Below are 23825 nucleotides of genomic sequence, written 5' to 3' on the forward strand. Positions count from 1 at the left end.
AATGAAATGAAATTCAATTTCAATGTCCATAAATAAAGTTTTATTGGAACATAAACCCCTACCTATTCGTTTATATTTTGTCTTTGGCCATTTTTGGGCTGTAGCAGCAGAGTTGAGTAGTAGCAACAGAGACCATATGGCCTGCAAAGCCAAAAATATTTACTATCTGGCCCTTTACAGAGAAATTTGCTGACCCCTGCCTTAGACAATAGGATTTTGGAGCTCTGGGGCAGCTTGTGTTCAAAAACATCTGCAGGTGGCTTTTCTCAATTGTCAACAGTTTGCTTCTGTTGCTGAAACAAGTGATCTATTTATTTTGCCTAGTTGGTAGGATTAATTAAAGAGAGTTTCCTTTGTCCTTTGTTTTTTTGCTTCTCTATCGACAGACAGAAGCCCCCCAAAGGAGAGCAGTCATGTGGTCTACTCCTTTGCCAGTGGTATGATCATGTAACTGATTTCGCACCAATTAGGAGATTTCCCATTTCTTTGGATAATTCATGAATTCCTATCCAAAATGAGATAGCGAATTAATAGGTGGTGGCCATAAATTTAAGTAGAGCGTCTGCATTTTTCCACTGACTTTCCTTTAACTCATAAAGCGGAAACAGATTTAAAACTGCTTTCTGCTTTCTTTTAAAGGGATCATATCTCTTTCCAGTTACAAATTCATACTTACTAGACCAACACTTTACACGTTAAAACCTAACAAGATTTTTAAGACAGTTTCAAAGCGATTTCACTATAGTGTTAGTTCATTCCTTTAAATAGTTTAATTAAATAATTTAACTTAAAGATCTAATCTGATCCCTGGTCAGGAAACCAAAAAAAATCTAATCTGAAATGTAAACACTGGATATGCTCTTGGATGCTGAATTCAAAGTTATTTTTAGTTACAGGTAGACAAAGGGGGTTAAACTGAATATAGGTGCCTTTTATTATACTTCTGAAAAGCTATTGGTGACTAGAAATATCTAAGTTGAATAATATTCTAAAAATTCCCTAAGGGCAGTTCACTTATAAAATCTGTATTCAACCCTTGCTTTATTTCTTCTTTAAATTCACACTTTCACACAAAGGATCAATTTGGAATGGAGGTCTCCTTATAATAATAAAGGGAAAAACAAATTGCAGAATACTAACATACCAGAAGTAAAATAATTTGGATAAAGTTAAGATCTTAACAAAGTAATAGTATCAAAATATATAGTTCCTAAATGATCTAAAATAGGTATAGAAATTGAAGTAAGACAAAATAAATGTAATTAATGGAAGATAATCTCATGTACATTAATCATGTACCCATGCAGTAAGAAATCAACCATTTGATCCAGTTTAGAAGTTGGTATTTCTAGAACTTAACCATGGCGTCAGAAGATTTCTTCTATAAGATGTTCAGCCATTATGAACTATCCCATCATAAAGAATTTATATCTGATTGGTGTGTACTATGTGTTACAAAAGCATTTTGCCTTTATATAACACAAACATTCCTCCGTGTGCTTAATATGGCCCATAGCATTATCATTCTATGGTATAGGATAGACACAAGATATTTCTAGTTAGATATCAGGCACTTCACCTAAATTATTAGAAACTCAGCAAATATACATGCCATATGGCTAAAAATATTTTAAAAAGAAAATTTAGGCCGGGCGCGGTGGCTCACGCCTGTAATCCTAGCACTCTGGGAGGCCGAGGTGGGCGGATCGTTTGAGCTCAGGAGTTCGAGACCAGCCTGAGCAAGAGCGAGACCCCATCTCTACTAAAAATAGAAAGAAATTATATGGACAGCTAAAAATATATATAGAAAAAATTAGCCGGGCATGGTGGTGCATGCCTGTAGTCCCAGCTACTCGGGAGGCTGAGACAGGAGGATCGCTTGAGCCCAGGAGTTTGAGGTTGCTGTGAGCTAGGCTGACGCCACGGCACTCACTCTAGCCTGGGCAACAGAGTGAGACTCTGTCTCAAAAAAAAAAAAAAAAAAAAAAAGAAAATTTAAATTTTTATTATTTGCATCATTGACAAACAATAGGGGAACTTCCTAAGGACTAAACAATGGTTTTTAAAGAACAGTAAGCTTCCTAAAAAGAAATGAGGAAATAAAGCATGGTAGATGTAAAAATGAATTCAAGAAGCATTTTGCAAGGGCCTACAGAAGCAATATGAATTTCTTTCTCTATTCATATTCTGGTAGGAAGTTAGCAAGATAATTAAAGATGACCATCTAATGTTTGCTCATGGGTAGAGTGAGAATTAACAAAAGTCAAGCAGTTTTTTTCTTCCCATGGACATTATGGGAGAAGAAACCTTAGGAATATTCTAATTTCTAAACCATCATTTAAAATAGATGACAAGAAGCATCAGGTCAAGTACTGTAATATAAAGTGCAAAGAGTATTCTAGACACAGTTGGAGGTTTGTGTGAGTTTTTTATAATGTTAAGTTTATTCAATCAAAGAACTTTCATTCTGATGTTATATCCTTCCCAGTTTTGGGTTTTAAAATATTCTTATTTTTATGAAATAATGAGGAGAATAAACAGAAGACTTATCTATTTTTATACCTTTACTTTGAAATATAAATAGTTGATAAGCCTATGTCAGTTCCAAAAAATTCCTTAGAAATTTTGCCAGTTCATGAAATAAAAAACTTTGGGAAATAGTGATCTTGACTAATTGACAAGATAGGGTTACAATAAAACATTAAGTAATTAGAATGCTCCTAGAATGGTATTGTGGTTAATTAGATTTTCACATTGTAGGTTAACTTTTTTGTTTCAGCCTTGCTCATTCAGCCTAATTTGATGTGCATTTATTGAAAGCCTTCAGTTCTGCCAGTTATCATCCTAAGTGATGCCAATGCAAAGATACATCGGCAAGGCCTTTGCTCTTTGAGAACAAACCGGACTAGTGCAAAAGAAACATTTAAGTTCTGTATTCAATGTAATATAATACCTGTAAAGAGAATAATAGTATATGTGGTAGAGAAGTAGCATAGAGAATAATTAAGTCAAGGAAGAGGCTGCAATCAGAAAAGACCTCAAAAAGAAGGCAACAGTTCTATTGGTTGATTTGCTGGATGGATAGGCGAGTTCTTTAGGTGAGCAAAGAGGGGAAGGCTATTCTACACAAAGGGAACCCCGTATCCAAAGGCATTGAGGCTTGAAAGAACATGATGGTTGATATTGATAGACATTTCAAACGTCAAATGAGAGAAAGTGGTCAGAGAAGAAATTGAGAAGTAGCCTGGAGTCAGATTATAAGGAGACTTGTATGTTTTGTTGAAATGTTTGGACTAAATTCAGTATGTGCCTAGAAAAGCCTCTAAAGGATTTAAAAAGGAAAGAATTGGAAATCTTTCTAAAAATGTATTAATATCCACTTTCCACTCAGTAAATGGAATATACTGAACAAAATTGAATTTTTAACTGATTGAAGACTTTTCAGTGATGTACTCAATGAATATCAGTTCTCATGTTACAAAGGAAAGCGTTTAAGTACAGAAGGTAGCAGACCTGGGCCTCTTTTAGAAGACCCAGAAAATATTTCCTGAAGTTTCTTCTTTAAATCGAACTACTACATCCTTATTTTCTCTTATTTTGACTCGACTTATTCTTATTAATATTAATAAGGGAGGGGGGAAGAATCTTAAGAATGACCTACATATTGTAAGCTTCAGGTTTGCAGATTTTCTAAATTCTTCCTTGCTGTGAAATATCAGTAGGAATATTAGTACCAGGAAGCTGCATGTGTGGGCTAAAAAGTGATAAATGATCCTATTGTGGGCAAGTGTGAAAGAAATATTTAGAGAAAAAAATAATATAAATTATATGTAGTTGGTTCAACATAAGGAAGAGAATCTAGAGGTTACTGTAGACTGCCTCCCCTAGTTATAAGCCCAGTCTGCTAGTGTAACAAAACAGGGCAATAGCCAGCTGGAGATTATAAAGCAGGTATTTTAGAAAGAATCTGAAAACATCACCTGGACTTTGAAAAAGCTGGTGTGTACCTGCCTGAGCTACTGTATGAATTTATCTCCACTAGGTCATACTGGATATTAGAATATAGAATATTCTTATTATATTCTAATGTAGAATATTAAAACCCAGAAGCGATCTTAGAATTTGAGATCAGTAAATAAAGAGAAAACCAGAAGTAACAGCTTAGCTTGGCTGAAGTTTTAAATATACAATATGTACTTTATTTAAAACCAGAATGGGCTAAAAATAGGGGTTTAGTTACAGGCACTGAATAGGAGATGTATATGTATCTGTAAAGGCCATATAAATGCAACCCAGCTAGAGGGCAATTCATTGTCTCTCACCCCCACTAGAGAGACCTAAACCACCTACAACGCTCCCTTTCCTCTCCCACTTTTTGATGTTTATGGGTATCTTCCCGAAATTTTTCCCCTTCGACTCTCGACTACTGATGTTTATGTCCCCTTCTCAGGCACTAAGCCCCCTTCTGGGGTACTGCTGAGCACTGCCACTTCCTTGGCACCACTGGGTGGGGGATCACTGCACATGTGCTAAAGCCCCCGAGGTTCAACGTCTCTCCAAGCTCATTGACAACGAGGGAGAGAACACCTGTTCCCCCGAGCAGTCACTGTACTCAATTTGGAAACAAAACTTTCGGTTCTTACAGCTCCGGTGGGAAACTGGGGGAAATCCTAGTGCAGACCCCGCTCGGCTGCCGCATAATTAATTTCTCCTCTTTTCAACGCGTGAGACTCTGCTCCGGGGTGGAGCTTCTGCAGCCAGACACCCTCTTCCCCGCAGGGAGACGCGTTTTCTCCTGGGAGGCGCCTCGGTCCTTCAAGGAACAGCGCTGCGGAGCCCGCTTGGGTTCAGCCTGGGCGTCCTTCCCACAGCTCCTGCAAGGGGGACGGACGTCCTGCACTTTGAGGCTGGCAGGAAGGGGACCATCTATTTAATTTCTTCAAAAAAGTAACTCAGCTCTCGTGCAAACGCCGGAACGACACAGAGGACACGACTTACACAGAACTTCTACGGGACAGGTTTCAGTGATTTTCTAAATGAACGATGGCGAGCCAAACGAGGAAACCTGCAGGTGTGCAGACACCTTGATTAAATAAAGCTCTTCCGGGTGGCGACATGCCAGTGGAATCAACGGCATGAGCAGAGTGGACGGTGCATGAAAACTTGTTGAGTAAATCTCAGGCGGAATCAGCACTAGAATTTCAGGTATTTTTAACCCGATCCACCACCCCATCCACCAGACCACAGGACGAGGCTGCGCGCGATCTCAGCGCCAGCTCTGGATACATTTAGGACTCATTTGGAGAAGATTTTGAGTTTTTCTCTTCTCCCTTTCCTACTTTCCTCAAATCAGGCTGTGAGTTTGTCCTCGACCCCTGCCAACGTTTAAAGGGACAAGCGCTGACGGGGCGGCAGAGCGGGGAGGACTTTGCGGCCGTGTTTCCCAAACCCGTCAGGGGAGAGCACTAATGGTGAGGGGCGTGCAGACCAGCTCCTTCCTCGCCCAATGAGGTGTACAGGAAGATGTTCTTTGACCAATAAAAATAAAGTTCGCTTTCCAGAGGCGGGAGGGCGAGCTGTGACTGCCAGTTCTCCAAAGCGACGTTCGAGGAGCGGACAGAGAGTGACTAGAGGGAGGACCAACCCGGGAAAGGGGGCGGGGTGGGGCGGGGCCATCCTGAGCGGCGGCCGGGCCGGCCAGTGGGGGGCGAGGCCCGCGGTTCCTGTTGTAGCGTTTCTCGCCAATCAGGAGGGCGAGGGGGTGGGCGGGGCAGGGAAGGGGCGGGAAGAGCTCGCTGCACCGCCGGGCGCCCGTCGGGCTCGGGGGAGAGGGAGAGAGAGAGAGAAATCCGGTTAAAATCAGAATCGGAGGGAGGTTTAACTACAGATCGGTTCCGATCGGATTATTCCTTAAAGGGGGCGCGCCATTGTCAAGAGCACGGAGCCCAGGGCCCGAGGGCGGGGACCGACGGCGCCGGGGAGCGAGGCAGCTGCACTTGGACTGGGCACCGGTAGGTGTTGCCGGGGAAGGCGCCGCATTTCACTTTCTCTTCCAGCCCGGGGCCGGCGCCGGGATGCCCGCGACGGGCGGCTACATTCCGGGCGGGAGACGAGATCGCCGGCCCTCGCGCGGCTGCCCTGCCCGGTGGGAGCCGCAGGGGCGGCGGGCGGGGATGGCTGACAATCGCGCCGCGGGGCCGACACTCCTAACGGACACGGAACCGCGGCGCAGCCCTCGCCCCAACGGAAAACCCGCGGAGCCCCGGCGGATCCTCGGGGAGCGCCGCGCGCCCGGCTGCCCCGCGCGCCCCCTATCCCTCCCGTGCCCGGCTCCCCTCCCGCGCGCCGCCGTCTCCTCGCGCGCCCACCCCGCGCCCCGAGCGCGCCCCGCGCCTCGATCGTGCCCGGCTGCCCCTCGCGCGCCGCCTTCCTGCGCGCCCCACTCGGCTCGCGCGCCCGCCTGTCCACGGACTCGCGGGAGCCGCCCCGCGGGAAGGAAGGCGGCTGCAGAGGGGAGGGAGATCGGCGGCCAAGGCCTCGCCGCCCGGGCTGCGGCGCAGACTTAGCGCGGCGCCTGGCAGTCCCAGGCGGGAAGGGTGGCGGGGACCTGCGGAGCGCGCCAGCCGGGCCCGGCATTGTCCGCCTCTTCCTTTGCTCGCGTCTCTCCGCCCACCGCTCGCGGCCGCGGGGAGGAGGGCAGGCGCCGTGCCCGCGCCGCCTCCAGCCGGCCGCGCACCCCCGGACCCGGAGCCTTGCGGAGCTGGGGTCAGCCCCACGGACGCGCAGGCTCCGCGGCCTGCAGAGTGTCTCTGCTGCCCTGTCTGGGCACCGGCGCAGGCTGCCCGGGCGCTGACTTCTTCCTTGCAACTTTTCTTGGCCGTTTGGTGGAAGTTGTTGCTTCCGGGCGGCAGGTTCTTTGAGCATAGCCTCGTTTCCTGCCTTCTGGAGAGGCTGATGTCTAGGGCGAGGTGGTTCTTGATTGTTGTCGGTCTTTCCTACCATCTCGGTTTCGTTCTTTGCCACCTAAAATCGCATTCTTGGGGATTTGCAATTATATGGGAACAGACACCTCTCCCAGGTCAAGATCTGAAAAGAAAAAAAAAGGGATTGGGGCGTGTGCTGGTGAGGGGCAAGAGTTCTAGGTAGAGTTGAATTTGCCTTAACCTTTGAACTGTGTAGAATATTACCTCGACTCATTGGCTGAGGCTCTTTTGGAAAGGTAGGGGAAAACCCCCACAAGAAAACAGGTTGCCAAGGTCTACAGGATTAGCAAAAACAAAACAAAACTTGATGGAAATAAATTTGGTTTCATAAAATGCTATTCTGCCTAGCAGATATTTTCTATAAAGTTGATTTCTACTACTGAGTTTATAGACATTATAATTAGCAACAGCAACTTTTACTATTGATAAAACAAGTATAAGAGATCTTTTTATCTTGAGCATTATCACTATGCTATACCTGTCAATACTTGCTAAAGGAATCACAATTAGGAACAGCACAACCCTTGTTAGAGGCCTTACTGAGAGAAGAATGTTTTCATAAGCATTCATTTTTGACAGTTTCTCCTTGTGCAATACTTTGTAACTTGCATGTGCAAGTTACAACCATATAAACAAAGTTGCAGTGGGTGTGTTAGTCTGTGGTCTCTTTTTGCTACTTGTTAACAAAAATAGCATACCATCCTGTCTTCTTGCACTCTTCATTTTGTAAAGTTACTTCTCTAAAGGAATGAACGCTCGGCCTAGTGTTTTTATCCCCCCCTTTTTCTTTTCTTTTCTTTTCTTTTCCTTTCTTTCTTTCTTTCTTTTTTTTTTTTTAGCAATACTAACAACTTTTTAAAGTGTTTGCTGATTAGCTCACTGTGCAGTAACTTCTGAGTGGTGTGAAACATTGTAAGTTCCTGAACTCAGCAGTTAACAGAGAAACTTTTTGGGAAACTGAAAGCCAAGTTCAGATAATAATGTTTGAAAGAAAATTCTATTTGTATAGATTTTAGGAAATGAAGACACACAGAAACATCTTTTGAAGTAATCTTGATGGTATCAGGCATTGTTACACCTAATATTCCTCCTTTTCTTTTTTCTCTTTCTCTTTTCTTTTGATCCTTCTGCGATAGGGATCAAAACGCAAACTTCTAGGCATAATCTTCCTTTCCATCTCATAATAGAAAATAGACTGTTAAAACAAGTTTCCAAATTTCTATCTTTGTTTAACTTACCAGCTTATAGAGAGAATTTCTGAACTTTGAAAGAAACACGCATAAAGAAAACATTCAGAAATAATTATCTTTGAAACATCTAGGCTTTATTTCCTAGAAAACACATTTTTTTCCCCTGTATGTTTTCCACATAGTTTTAAACACATTATTTTGTATGTACACATTTCTTGAGTTGTGAACTGTCCTTTGACATCCTTGGGAGCTAGGATTGTCCTCCATTTCTGTACAGACTGTGTCACCTAGTACCTTTCCAGTGCCCAATAAATGTCTTATGTTAGGTCTTTGTGAGAGAAAAAGATAATGTTCTGTAAAGGCTGCTCAAGTTACTTTTTTTTTTTTTTTTTTGAGACAGGGTCTTTCTCTGTTGCTGCAGTGCAGTGGCATCATCGTGGCTCATTATAACCTCCAACTCCTGGGCTCAGGCGATCCTCCTGCCTCAGCCTTCTGTGTAGCTGGGACTAAAGGCTCCACCACGCCCAGCTAATTGTTTTATTTTTTGTAGAGACAGTGTCTTGCTGTGTTGCTCAGGCTGGTCTTAAACTCCTGGCCTCAAGTGATCCTCCTGCCTAGGCCTCCCAAAAGGCTGGGATTCCAGCTGTGAGCCACCAAACTGCTTCAGTTACTTAAAAAAAAACACCTTTCTGAACAAGTTACACCAAAGAACAGCAGTTGGCTCCTTGTTGGGGGAAGATATATTAATCCAGACGCCCTTTGTTCTGTGTGTAAAATTGTGATTTAATTGTTTATAATATCAGTTCCACAGACATCTTTTGTGATGGTGACCACTTATTGTCACAATCATTAGAACTAGGTTTAATCTGTCAACAACATCTGTTGAGTACACATTTATTTAAGAAGTATTAAGGAGATAAAGTAGAAACTGGTAACAGTATTTATGGGAGATAATGTAGAAATAGATGACAGTCTTGCCTTTAATGTACACAGTTTATTGGAAGATGCATAATTACCATTCTTAGGAAAAAGACTGGTTATCTCAGTGCAGTAACAAGTGCAAAAACAGTGACACAGGATTTATATCAAAATGGTAAAGGAACATTGGAGTGATAGAAGAAACCCAAGTGATGTGGGAAAGTTTTTATGGCTTCAGCAGATTTTATGATTTTTTTTTTTTTGAATTTTTTTAATAAAGTAGTTTTGAGGGTAGACTGGGTGTATGGTCTCTACTTGAACTATTTTTATCTATAAAATATTTTGGAGGGACAGAGTATGTGTTTTGAATTTCAACTATTGTCACCTAGTCCAGCTCAGATGTCACCTTGCCTGCAAGCTCTTTCTCTGTTCTCCTGATTAGGAGTGATTGTTCTTTCCTTTTGCTCCTGGTAAATCCTCTTAGTACAAGCCATGGTCCGACTTGCAGATTTCCTTATTTATAGATTGTGGAGTTTGGTAAAAACCGTTAACAGAAGTTGGAGCCATTTCATTTTTATTGTTGCCTAAAGTACTTGAGTAGTTTTATTAGTCCACCAGTATTATATAAAACCATGAACCATAAAGAAGTTCAACTTTATGTTTTTATTTGGGGAAAGTGTCTATGTGTGCTTAAAGGAAAAAAACATTTTTTCCTTATCACCAAAGTTTCACATGCTCATTGTAAAATATTGATATAAAAGAAATGTATGATTTAGAAATAAAAGTGTCTTAACACTGCACCTATCACATTGTATCTATTATTAATGGTTTGTGGGTTTATTCTTCCAGTTTTTTCCCCTTCTTTTACCTTTAGATAGGTCCATCTTAAACTATCTTACCTGAAAATTTAACTTCATTTAAATTTCATAAAGTTGTGTTTATTGGGAGTGGGGAAAAGTAATCATTATTTGTATGCTTTTTACAATTAATTTCTCCATACTCAGTAATTCTATTTTTTGTCACTTTTTCTTAGGATACAAGACTGCCAACAGGATGTTTGTGTTCAAAATGCAGACTTCATAATCTTTACAAAAATTGATTAAAACCTGTGTGCCTGAGCAGTTTACCTGCCTGTAACCCAAAACATTTGTGGAGTACACACTTTAAGTATACTTTCTTCTCGTTTCTTGATTGTTCTCTGAAAAGAGAATTAAAAATTGCTTTGAGACTGCCAACAGGCACTCTTCTCAGTAGCCCAGGGAGAAATGCAGATTTGTTCCTGACTGAATCGCTGAAGGAGATTTTACACTAACTTTAGGTTGCTCATTAAAAGGGAGCTACAATGTAGGCTGGTGAAGTAGGAGAGAAGAGTCTCTTGTTTTAGGTGTTTCTTTAGGCTAGCCCAGAGGGGAAAAAGGTTTTCCAAAGATTCCTAAATAGAAAGCCCAGCTGCAAGCAGCCAGGTGGCCTAATCAGCTGAAAAATCTCCATTCATTCAGCAAATTTTTGAGAACTGCACCTTACAATGCTAGGCATTGAGGATAAGATTAAGTCTGTCTCTGTCACAAGTTATGTGCTCCTCTGAGCAGGAACCTTAAATAGACATGTGCAGAGTGGAACGTACGGATTAAAGGTAGCTTAAATGAAGTGCACTCCTAGGTGAACGTATTATTCACTCATTTGTTTATTGTTCTGCCTAGCCTTTTCCAAAGTATCCTAGCAAAACAAACCTGGTCTTCTACAGGAGATGGGTTAAGGTCCATAGAGCCTGTTGAATTAAACCTCTGAGCCCTAGAGTTGTTTTTGGGATTGCAAACACTGCTCTTCCTGTGGGGCAGGATATTTCTGAAATTTCTGCAAACACAAATATATCCTTTCTTATACTTTATGGGAATCATCCCTTTCAAAGAACACCGTTATAAAACTACATCTGTATCCTAGCAAATAATTCATATTTTGCTGATGCAGTAGTGGTAGTAACACATTCTTTTAAGCTCAAAATGTTATAATAAATAGATGCCTTTACCAGGATTTGTGTTTTGTTTTGTTTTGTTTTGTTTTTGGTTATGAAAATAATTATTTTGAAAAATCACTTGTATTAAAATTCAGTGTGAAGTATTTTTAACTTTTACAAAATGAACTCTTGTAATACCCGCTCCCCCCACTGGATCTTTGTGGGGAAAGAATTGGATTGTTAAGAAGGAGGCTATGAGGGCTGGTTGTAGTGGCTCAGCACCTGTAATCCTAGCACTTTGGGAGGCCGAGGCAGAAGGATAGCTTGAGCCAAGGAGTTTGAGACCAGCCTGAGCAACATAGCAAGACCTCGAGACCTCATCTCTAAAAAAAAAAAAAAATTAGGTGCACATCTGTAGTCCATTTACTTAGGAGGCAGGAAGATCTCTGGAGCCCAGGAGTTTGAGCTTACCGTGAGCTATGACTGTGCCACTGTACTCTAGCCTGGGCAATAGAGCAAGATCCTGTCTCCAAAGAAACACACAACAAAACAAAACAAACAAAAAAACAAACAAAACACATGCAAGGGACCATGGGACCATGTAGGACTGTCTGTCAGTGATGGGGTCAACCAGGCCAGGAAAAATATCTGACAGAGGGTAGGTCCTATGGAATTTGGCTGTAATGCAGCAATTTTGCTTTGTCGAGTTTTGTGAAGAGCTGAATTTTTTAAATAACAGCTTTATTGAAATACAATTTACATACCATACAATCTCTCTATTTAAAATGTACAATTCAGTGGTTTTCAGTATATTCCATTACCACAATCAATTTCAGGGCTTCTTCCTCACCCCGTCCCCACCCCATCCCCAGCTCCAGGCAATCACTGATCTACATTCTGTCTTTGTACGTTTACCTAGTCTGGACCTTTCATGTAAGTGGAAAATAGCATTTTAATAAATGTGCATTCCTGCGTAGCTTGGTCTCTCTCCATGTGTATAAATCCTGTGAGTAGATCCAAGCAGGTCCTTTCGTGATGTGTGTAGCTCCACATTTAGAAAGATTTTTTTTTTAGAGGAAATTTATCTAAATCCATATTCTACCTAAACCTGGAGAACAATGGGCAAAGAGATTTTTTTTTCCCCATATGAAAATCATTAGGCCCATTTTGGTAACACTTTTTTATATTCATTTAATCATTTGGTGACGCTTAAAGTAAATAATTTATGTTTCTAGTTCTGTAGACTGGACTTAAAGGGAGCAGTACTTTAAAAGAAATAGTTAGTAAGTTTTAATCATTGCTGAATGCAGTGTGATGTTTGCCCATTATTAGTTCAAAATGTTATATTTATTTGATCAAAAATCGTGCTTCATTGGTTGATTGTGATGAACTTGTATGGCTAATGCACATTGCTAGTGACCTGGTAGGCCCTTAATAAGTGCTTATTGATCACCTGACTACTATGAGCATAGATATTTTTATCAGCTCTACTAGTCCTTATTTTCCACCTTACAATACTAATAGCTAAATGTATTGACTGCTTACTAAGTAATCTGATGAGTAATTTATATGTATTGTTTTTTAAGGTAGAAAGATGCAGTTTATATTTTGAGCATTTTCTCTGTTCGTCTCCACTGGTTGTAGTTTTACAGGCTTGTGATTATTTATTTGTCTTTTTAAGATTATTTGGAATGACCATTAAAAACAGATTTTTTTTTTTTTTTTTTGAGAACTTTTTTCTTCAGAGACAAGGTCTCACTTATGTTGCCCAGGCTGGCCTCCAATGATCTGGGCTCAAGCCATCCTCTGCCTCAGCCTCTTGTGTAGCTGGGACTATCAATGTGCATCACAACCTGACTGGAATGACCACCTTTGGTCACATCTAAGACACTTTGACACTGTTGCTTTCTTGATCTCTCCAGGAGGTGTCAACAGAAGGGTTTCACCGACTATATCTTGCTGTTTGATGGCAGCAACTTCAAGACACTTCTCTATTTCAGAGCATCCATACTTCGGAGAGGTTATAGTGGTTTCTTTTGTTTGTTTTTGTTTTTATGGGCATCTGAAAGTTGATGAGAAAGGAACATTAGTTTGCTCACTTACCACAACGCAGCCTCATTTCTTAGGTCATAAAATATTCACATGTTCTTTGTTGCCTGAATGGATTTCAACATAATATTTCAACGTCTTAGGATTCCTTGTTTTGTTTTGTGGTTTGCTTCTTTATTTCATAGTAATCTTCAGATGTGATTTAATTTAATTCAATACTAAAGAATGCTGGAAAGAGAATCTAAGTACAATTTGTAGTTTTGTTTCTCCATTTTAAAACTTAAGACGGATTACGCTGTCTAATGTTGGTAAAAAAATGTTAGTTTGGTGGTTCCATTTATGCATCTGGGTTGTCAATGAACTCACAATAATTTGTTTGCAAAAGAAACTTGAACTATTAGTGTCCTCAGCCAGCAATGTACAGACCAACATATTTTGTTTGTTGGTAAAACCATTCCTTTCTAAGTCATGTCTGATTGGTTATTGCTTTACTGTTAGCTGTTATCTCTTTGTTTGCTCTCATTACACCTGCCTTGTAGTAGTCTCCTTCTCTTTATAATTTGATGTTTTCAGTGTGCCGTGAGAACAGAACACATAACTATACTTGCTGAATGGTGGCGGATAAGAATGACAGAACATTCTGGGTGAGGAACCAAAGGACTTCCCGTGCATGGAGCTTTAGCGCTAGGACCTTGTTATATTGGTTTTTACTGCCTAGAGGACTCTTGCTCGTTCCTGTTTTGACTCTGTTTCAGACAGGTGATGCTTCTGGATAGCAGAGGTTGGTTTAACAGGGTGGTATAAACTACCTGTGGATGTTTAACTTTCTCTCAATAATGAACCTCTAAAAAGTCTGTCTTATTAAGTATAACTCAAGTGGGTGGAGAGTAACAGTTCTTCCTTTTGGAATGATTTGATATTCTAATTCTTGCAAGAACCATCACAAACCCTAAGCATGTACACCAGGGTACTTGTATGTACTGGCGTATTGTTTGTTATAATACAGAACCTAATATAATTCAAAGAGCAGAAATTAAAGGCCCTAAAGAACTATGAGATTGCATGTAAAATAGCTACATGTGCCTGTTATCTAAATATTTTTATTTAAACTGGATCTGATGGCAATCTGTTTTCTTTGAGATAAAATTACGTTTGTAGATGCCTTTTTCTATGTTTGTGTTGTTAGAAGTTAGACCATGTCTTGTATTTAATACTCCTGATAATGCTGAATCCTTAGTATACTTTCAATAAATATTGGTTAGAGTTTTAGTTATAAATTTTTATTGTTTCACTTTTTCCTGTCATAGAATTCATGGAGTCAATGTTTTTAGAGCTAGAATGTCCTTAGGAATGACATAGTTCAACTCCTACATTTTATAATGAGAATGAGATTGTGACTTGTTTAGAATTGTTCTTTTGATTTTCAGTCTAGTATTTTTCCTGTTCTAACATATATTGCTTCCCCAAGTAAAATGGGATGGATAGTATGTCTTGGAATTTTGTTGCCTGTATAACAGAGGTCTGTAAAAATTTTATCTCACATCCCAGCAGTGTAAAAAATTGAGTCTTCATCCCTAAAATGTATATGTGTATTTATTGTAGACTATATACTATGGATTGTATACATAAGACATTAACAAAAAAAGAGTGTGATAAATATGGAAAATATTTTAGAACAATTTAAAATGTATGATTTGCATGTTTTTGACCTACTTAAAATATTAGTAATTTGTAAAATAAGGGAAATGTAATTGAAATAATTATAGACTCACTGGAAGTTGCTAGAATATATGGGGAGTCCGGTGTCACCTTCATTCAGCTTCCTCTAGTTGTAACATCTTATATAATGTAATATATTAATAAGATTAAACCAGGAAATGAACATTGGTACAATATTGTTAATTGGCTGTATTCAGATTTCATAGTGTTTAATGTGCTCAGTTATTTGTAGGTGTGTGTACAGCTCTGTGCAGTTTGATAAAATTTCATGTGTAGATTTGTGTAACCACCACCACTACAATCAAGATACGGAACGGTTCCACCACTGCTAAGAAACTCCCTCATGCAAGTCAAGCTTCACTCTTCTCCCCGCCCTTCTTCATTCCTATTTGCTTGCAGCCACTAATTTGTTCTCCATGTTTTTACTCTGTCATTTTGAGAATGCTACATAAATGCAATCCTACTGTGTGTAACCTTTTGAGATTGACTTTTTTCACTCAGTGTAGTGCCCTAGGGAACCATCCAAGTTGTCAGATGCATCAGTAGTTCATTTCTTTTTATTGCTGAATAGCATTCATTGTATGGATGTAGCAAAGTACACAGTTTTAACTATTCACCTGTTGAAGAACTAACGTGTTTCCAGTTTTTGGCTGCTACCTATAAAGCTGCTGTGAACATTTATGTAAAGTTTTTGTGTGAACGTAAGTTTTCATTTCTCTGGGATAAATGAGCAAGCATGTAATTTCTAGGTAACATTGTAAGTGTATGTTTAGTTTTATAAGAAACTGTCAGGTTATTTTCCACAGTGGCTGTATACTTTCAACTGCAGTGTATGAAGGTTCCATTTCATCCATATGAAAGTTTCTCCACATCCTTCCTCTTCAACATTTTCTATTATCATTACTTTATATTTTCACTGTTCAGATAGTTGTGCAGTAATATCTAATGGTGGTTTTATTTTTATTTATTTATTTATTTATTTTTGAGACAGAGTCTTGCTCTGTTGCCAGGGCTAGAGTGAGTGCTGTGGCGTCAGCCTAGCTCACAGCAACCTCAAACTCCTGGGCTCAAGCGATCCTCCTGCCTCGGCCTCCCGAGTAGCTGGGACTACAGACGTGCACCACCACACCCAGCTAAGTTTTTCTATTTTTAGTAGAGACCAGGTCTTGCTCCTGCTCAGGCTGGTCTCAGACTCCGTCCTTAAGAGATCCTCCCAGAGTGCTAGGATTACAAGCTTCAGCTGCTGTATCGGCCTAACCACCCCGCAACAATTAAAAAGGTACCTTTCAAATTGCCCACGAATACCTTTAGTTTGTGATATCTAATTAATATGCAGTTCCCAAGCTGCAAGAAGTCTTGGAAATGTAGTTTTAGATTTCCAATCTCACGGAATGGAGGTTGAGTAAGGCAGTCTGTGGTACCCAGCGTATGTCACATAAATGCCACCAGACATCACTGGCATCAGCAGCCTGATGCTAGGACCGATGTGTCAGTCTCACATATCAAATATCGATAACATGGAAATTTTATTTTACTTTTTCCTGCTTTGTTGAATTGACTGACAAAAATTGTGTCTTTAAGGTGTACAACATGATGATTTGATGTATGTACACATCGTGAAATGATCACCACAAACTAATTAACACATCCATCATTTCCCATACTTTTTTTTTTTTTTTTGCTGTGGTGAGAATACAGTAGTTCCAGCTGAGGGATGGTTTTTGCTCTCTGTGGTTTCAGTTTACCCGCAATCAACCTCCGTCTCAAAATATTAAATGGAAAATTCCAGAAATAAACATTCATATAACTTACTGTTATGTATATTATAATTGTTCTATTTTATTCTTAGTTGTTATTGTTAATCTCTTACTGTGCCTGATTTATAAATTAAACTTTATTGTAGGTATGTGTGTACAGGAAAAAACACAGCATAGTATCACAGCATATATGGGGTTTGATGCTGTCTACAGTTTCAGGCACCCGGTGGGGGTCTTGGAATATATCCCGTGAGGATGAGGGGGCACTACTGTAATTGAGATCTATTCTCTTAGAAAATGTCAAGTATACAATACGTTTTTATTAACTATGGTCTCCATGCTGTATATTGGTTTTCCAGAACATACTCATAATTGAAAGTTTGTATTCTTTCACCTTTATTTCCCCTTTTCTCCCACCTCCCAACCCTTGGCAACCCCAGTTCTACTGTCTGTTACTATGAGTTCTGGCTGTGCCGTATCTGTCTTTCTATGTCTGGTGTATTTCACTTAGCATAACGTCCTCCAGGTTCATTGACATTGTTGCAAATGGCAGGATGTCCTTCTTTTTTAAGGCTGAATAATATTCTTGTGTGTGTGTGTATGTGTGTGTGTGTGTGCACCATGATTTCTTTATCCATTCATCTGTTTTTTATATCAAAATAAATAATTTTAATGTATTGAGAAACATTAAATCTATGGAAATCCATGAGTCTACAGAAAAAGAAAATGCTCATTTGACATCATTTAAGGTAGATCTTAAATCTACTCCTTACTTTGAAAACTGGTATTTAAAGGTAAAGAATTAAGCCTTTGTCCTGTCTTCTCAGCACTGATGATTTTGAGGAATTTTAAATTTCATTGCATGTGATTTTAGCTAAGTAGGGTAAATCTTGGTTTTGAGAGCCTGTGAGGCCTGGTTTCCTGCCCTCCCGCTTAGGGCTCCCGTGGCTGGTGAACTAGGGCTCCCTGCCTTGCTGCAGCGGAGGGAGCAAAGCTGGCTGGAAGTGAGTGAGGCTAGGAAGGCGAGGGCCGCATGGCTCTCTGGCATCACGTCCCTGCACAAGGCCCTCTGAGCAGGTGTCAGGCTGACCCATTCCTCCTATTAAAGTACACGACCATGTCCTCAGATGTCACTGGTTCCTGGAACCTAGAGGTTAAGGACACAGCTATCATCATCTGACCCCTTTTATTCCTGTCTTGGGGAAAGGTAAAAGTAAAGACAGGTCATTTTAGACTGGAGCAATCTGAAGGCTTTGTAAAAGATATCTGAGCTAGGAATGTGCTCGTAAAGAAGGTAGAGGACTGATTTTAATAAAATAAACTATATTCTTAGAAACTCAAAAGTTTACCAGTTATGTTGTATTTTTGGAAATAAATGGGGGAAAGTATTTTTTCCTATTGAACTTTTTATGGTTGAAAAAAGACTTGTAGAATTAACAAAAATTATGAATTTAGATTGCAGCAAATTGACACAGTTGTCTTGATAATCTCAAGTAGGATGCATGATACCTTAATTCTCTGTCAGTGAGTGAGTGGTGAGTGAATGTGAAGGCCTGTCCACTTTTCTAGGAAACGCAGCACAGAGGTTCGTACGCCAGCATCACCACAAGCACGTGAGTAATGCATTGTACTGTGATGATACATATTGTTTTTTTATTGTGTTACATTTTAATGTTGGTATAAAAATCTCCAAATATGTTTTGAAACCCGGTGTGATTTAATCTATGGTCATTATGTATTATGTGCTAAAAACATTGACTGTGATTACATTTTTAAAGGGAAGTATTACATGGGCTCAGTAAAGACAATTACATTAGACTAATCTTACTTCTTTTTAGAGAGGATTATTAGACTGTGGGTCAGGAAAATGTAGAAGATACAGTATAACTAGATTTCAGCCAGAGGTTTTACATTGTTTCTCTCTGTTGACAAGGGGGATAATGTTAGCTGGATGATGTTGGCTGGATGATCACACAGTTAGGTGGGAATGTGATTGGTTGACTAATACCTCTACAAGTTAATGAATTGGTGACAACTAGAAAGAAATTTCTAGTGGCATGCTGAAATTCACTATCCATTTTTTGTAATGTCAATGAAAATATTGAGGCCATGTTTAGCAATTTTTGATATTTTGATGAAATGGATTTTGGGGGGTTAATATTGAAAATAACTGAAATGGTAGATCAAGGCTAATGTGATAATTGATACAAAGTTCCATACATGGGTTCCAAAACCAGCTGCACAATTATGGGGTGAGGGAGAGGTTGAATACAAACAATTTTGGTATTTTAATTACTGTAATAAACTCAATATAAAATGTCATGTGACTACTAAAAGCCTTCATAGAATCATAGTCTGGACTAATAGGAGAAGAAGATTCAGAAAAGAGGGGATGTTAGTCTTAACATTATTTTGTACCGTACACAATACTACACCTGGAGTCTTGTGTCGAGTTCTGATTGTAACATTTGAACGTGAGTCAGAAAACAAAAAATAGCAAGTGTCAGTGAGGAGAAATTGGAACCCTTTACATTGCTTGTGGGTATGGAGAATGGTATGTCTGCTGTGAAAAAGTTTGATGGTTCCTCAAACAGTTAAACGTGGAATGATTATATGACATAGATAGTCCACTTGTAGGTATATACCTTGAGAATTGAACACAGGTACTCAAACAAATACTTGTTACCTGAATGTTTATAGCAGCATTATTTACATTAGCCAAAATGTAGAAACAACCCAAATGTCCATTTGATGAATGGATAACCAAACAAAGTATATCCATACTATGGAATATTATTCAGCCATAAAAATGAAGTACTGACATATGCTATTAATATAAAGTCCATGAACCTTTCAAAAAATCTTTTTTATTTCTTCCAGACAGGGCCTTACCCTGTGACCCAGGGCTGGAGTACAGTAGTGTCATCATAGCTCACTGTAACCACAAGCTCCTGGGCTCAAGTGGTCCCCTTGTCTTAGCCTCCCAGGTAGCTGGCACTACGGGCATGCCACCACATCTGGCTAATTTTTTTTAATTTTTAAATTTTTTTGTAGAGATGGGGTCTCACCCACTGTGTTGGTCAGGCTGGTCTTGAACTCCTGGCCTCAAGCAATCCTCCCGCCTCAGCCTCCCAGAGTGCTAGGGTTATAGGCGTGAGCTACTGTGCTTAGCCAAAAATCACATATTGTATGATTCCATTGATATAAAATATCCAGAACAGCTTAATTCACAAATTAAATTAGGGGTTGCCCGAAACATGGGGAACGATGACTGTTTAATCTAGATACAGAGTTTCCTTTTGGGGTGATGAAAATATTTCGGAACTACATAGAGGTGTTGGTTGCAAAACGTAGTGCGCATACCAAATGCCACTGAATCGCACAGCGTAAAATGGTTAATTTTGTTATGTAGATTTTACCTTAATTAAAAAAAAGTATATATAGATCAATTAAATATTATTAAAAGTCTAGAAATAAATCCTTACATTTATGGTCTCTTGATTCAACCCCCCCGCCACACGGGTTTGCCTAACAAGACAATTCCATGGAGGAAAGAACAGTGTTTCAACAAATGGTGCGGAGACAACTGGATTGCCACATGCAAAAGAATGCATTTCAATTGCTTCCTCACTCCGTACACAACAAGTAACTAGAAATGGATTGTAGACCTAAATGTAAAAGCTACGGTTATAAGATTCTTAAAAGAAAATGAGTAAATCTTAGTGACCTTAGGTTAGTCGAAGCTTTCTTAAACAAGACACGAAAAGCCAAATCAGTGCACAATTATATATATAAATTGGATTTCATCAAAATTAAGAGCTTTAGTGCTTTCAAGGACACTACCAAGAAAGTGAAAAAGCCTACCAATGGGAGAAAATATTTGCAAGTCATATCTAATAAGGGACTTGTATCTAGACTATACAGAGAACTCTTACAACTCAATAATAAAAAGATAAATAACCTGATTAAAGTGAAGAATAAATTGTGAATCTTATGGTATGTGAATTATATCTCAATAAAAGTTGTTAAAAATGAATCAAATGGGCTGGCTGAGTGTGGTTGTTCATTCATGCCTGTAGTCCTAGCACCCTGGGAGGCCAAGGCATGAGGCTGGAGGATCGCTTGAGATTAGGAGTTTGAGACCAGCCTAAGCAAGAGAGACCCATCTCTACGAAAATTAGAAAACTTAGCCGGGGATGGTGCACACCTGTAGTCCCAGCTACTCGGGAGGCTGAGGGAGGAGGATCGCTTGAGCCCAGGAGTTTGAGGTTGCTGTGAGCTATGATGACGCCACTGCACTCTAGCCCGGGCAACAGAGTGAGACTCTGTCTCAAAAAAAAAAAAAAAAAGTCAAATGGAATATGTTCAGAGGAGATTTCTAGTCTTACGTTGGGCTTTGAAATTGAAATCCTTTTCTCTTGCTGCCCCCAGCCTGTCAGCTTGTTCAGTATATTGTTAATACTGTAAACATTCATTCTGTAATTTTAATGAAGTCTTTGGTGCCTTGTTTTTATGTTGATCTTCATGCACATATTCACTGCAGAGCTGAGTGGTGACTTGGTTACACTTCCTTCTCTATTTGTCCAGTGTGATGACCCCATGCCAATAGGAGGCAGATGTCCCCAGTGTCAAACCCCATGCATTCTCTTTCCCTGCAATCCATCAGTTGTTCAAAATCATGTCATGTATATATTTTTACACTTGAACCTTGACTTCCTTGAATAGTTTTTTTGACCCCCGGTGTGTCAGTTTGGTTGTTTTTGGCCGCATTTACCAGAATATCCAACTACAGGTGACATCTGATTTCCCTGACCTCTCTCTTATTGCCAGTGGCTGCTGTAGCGCCAAGTACGTTTTTCTCACTTATGTGCAAAGGTAGGAAGAAGGGGAGAAGATCTTCTGGATCTTCCGTTTGTAAACGTATTTTTGAAAAACTTTAAAACTCACAAAAAAGTTGAGAGAATAGTAATGTGAATGCTTGTCTAGCTTTTATCTGTTTCTGTCAGTTATAAACATTTTGGCACATTTGCTTTTTCCTTTTTTGTTTTTTAACATATAGGTCTGTAGATATAGATCTAGGTTGTTAATATATAGGTTTTTAGATGTAGATCTAGAGTTGTTTTAATTTTGGTGAATGTTTTGAAAGTTGCAGATAATATGACTCTTTACCCTTAAATACTTCACCACATTATCCCTGAAGAAAAGGACTTCCTCAGTGTGATCATGAAACAGCGATTGAGTTCGGGACATTGAACACTGTTAATTTGCTGAAGGCTGCATTCCCCTGGGAAGCAGACGCCCAGACGGAATTAGGATCGCACAGAAGCCAAAGGAGGGAGCAGGACTGGACAGGCGCAGCTGTCGGATCCTGATGACACGCGGTCTGCCAGCGCCGGGGGCAGATCTGGAGTCACGCTGGTTCCGTTAGAGGAGCTCCATGTGGGGTGGAAATTGGCCTTTCTCAGTCACGAGATGGGGGCTGTCCAGAGCCACTCTTCCTTGAAAACCTAAGCCAACTGTGAGCCAACAGCTCGAGGCTCAGTTCCCCTCGCTCCTCACATCTGGTAGTGAGTCTTGGATGTGCTCGGTGCGTCTCCAAGTCCACTGCAGCAGAATACTGTAATCCAATGTACAGTCCATATTCACATGTCCCGATTGCCCAATAATGTCCTTTGTAGCAAATCCCTACCCCGCCTCTCATCAGATCTCTCTTTTTATCACCGAGGAAAATCTTTCAAGAAGCTCCCCAGATGGCATTTCTGTCTGTCTCATTGGTCTGAACCAATCCCTGGCAAAGGAGCCTGGGATTTGCGGGGTCACTTCAGTCCTGCAGTGATTCATCCCATGGGTCTGGGGGAAGGGCCGCCTTTCCTAATCATGTGCTTCTCACCTGATACCGAAGAAGAAAAAAAAAATTCTTTGGAGTTCTTTTAGCAAGGAATAATGGAAAAAGGCTGTGGATAGACAACCAGCAGGCAATATTCTGCTGGAATTTTCTATTGCATATCTTTTTGTTTTAGTTTTCATTTGTTATTTATTTTATTTTCCATTGATTGCTTGTTTGCTTGATTGATTGAAGTGGGCTATTTCTGTGTTGCCCAGGCTGGTCTCCAACTCTTGGGCTCAAGCCGTCCTTCCACCTTAGCGTCCCAAGTAGCTGGGCTCTTTTTTTTAAAAAAAAAAAAATCAAGAAAAGAAACATATGCATTCTTGTCATTAGGCCAGCTTCTTAATTATTCTTTTGTCTTTTGAACAGAATCCATTCCATTCTTCCTTTCATGGAGTTCAGTAATTTTCCGTTTTAATAGGATGAATTATTGTCTATTCCTGCTTCACAGCTGCCATCCTGGGGCTTCTTTTTCATTTTACTTTTGGATCATTTCCACTGTTTCTTGTGTGTCTCATGTGAAACTTTATTTTTGACACCCTTGTTTTGCTAAAAGACACTCTCAATAATGTCCTTCTGTATCTGGAAACGTCTTTGTTCAGCCTTCTCACCTAATGAGTTATTTGGATATAAAAGTCTAGGTCAAAGTCATGTCACTTTGGAAATTTGGGACACTTCTCTGTCTTCTATAATTGAGAGTTTCTGATTTCAGATTTTTGTTTTTTTTCCCTCTCAGACCATTCAGAATCTTCTCTTGGGGGTTGTGAAAGCTCATAGAATTTGTCTTGATAGCTTGTCTTCATAGGACCGAGGGTTGGTCATTTCCTTTCATTCATTCCTTATCTGACTTCCTGTCTTTTTGTACCTTTTTGTACCCCACTTTATTACTGATCCTTTATTCTGCATGATTTTAACGTCTCTGTGGATTGTCCGTCTGGTGCCCTGGGTCTCTGGGACAGGTGCTGCACCTGGTAGTCGTTCCTTTTTCCTCACTAATAAAGCTCAATCTTGTTGAGGTATTTAGTGCTTATGTGCTTCACAGACTCCTCCTCCACCCAAAGGGGCAGTTGTGGATGTTGCTCAGCCTAAATTAGTCGGTCCTGTGAGCTCCGTTCCCCTCGCCAATGATTGGTTTAGGCACGGAGGAGCATAAAGGAAGTGTGCTGGGAGTCTGGTGTGCTTGAATTTATTAAGGTACCCTCCTGGATGTGGTCACGTCAGCTCTTGATACTTGGAGCTGCTGCAGCCCTCTTGGGTCAGAGAGGAAAAAGTGAAATGATGAATGACCTTCAACTCAACATGGTCAAAACGTGAACTTCTGATCTCCAGCTTCCCCTCCCCACGATTTTCCACGTCATCCTTTTAGTT

General features: G+C 40.2%; 1 protein-coding gene across 1 annotated transcript in view; it reads left to right on the forward strand.

Annotated features, from left to right (window-relative positions):
• Window positions 1-5805: 5805 nt before the first annotated feature.
• Window positions 5806-23825, forward strand: part of FRYL (FRY like transcription coactivator) — a 211089-nt gene continuing 193069 nt past the window's right edge. Inside the window, exon 1 of the mRNA XM_069458471.1 lies at window positions 5806-6011. The gene's annotated coding sequence lies outside the window, so the exon portion shown is untranslated. The remainder of the gene's footprint in view (window positions 6012-23825) is intronic.

The sequence above is a fragment of the Eulemur rufifrons genome, chromosome 24 (assembly GCF_041146395.1).
Source record: "Eulemur rufifrons isolate Redbay chromosome 24, OSU_ERuf_1, whole genome shotgun sequence".
In the NCBI taxonomy this organism is placed as follows: Eukaryota; Metazoa; Chordata; class Mammalia; order Primates; family Lemuridae; genus Eulemur; species Eulemur rufifrons.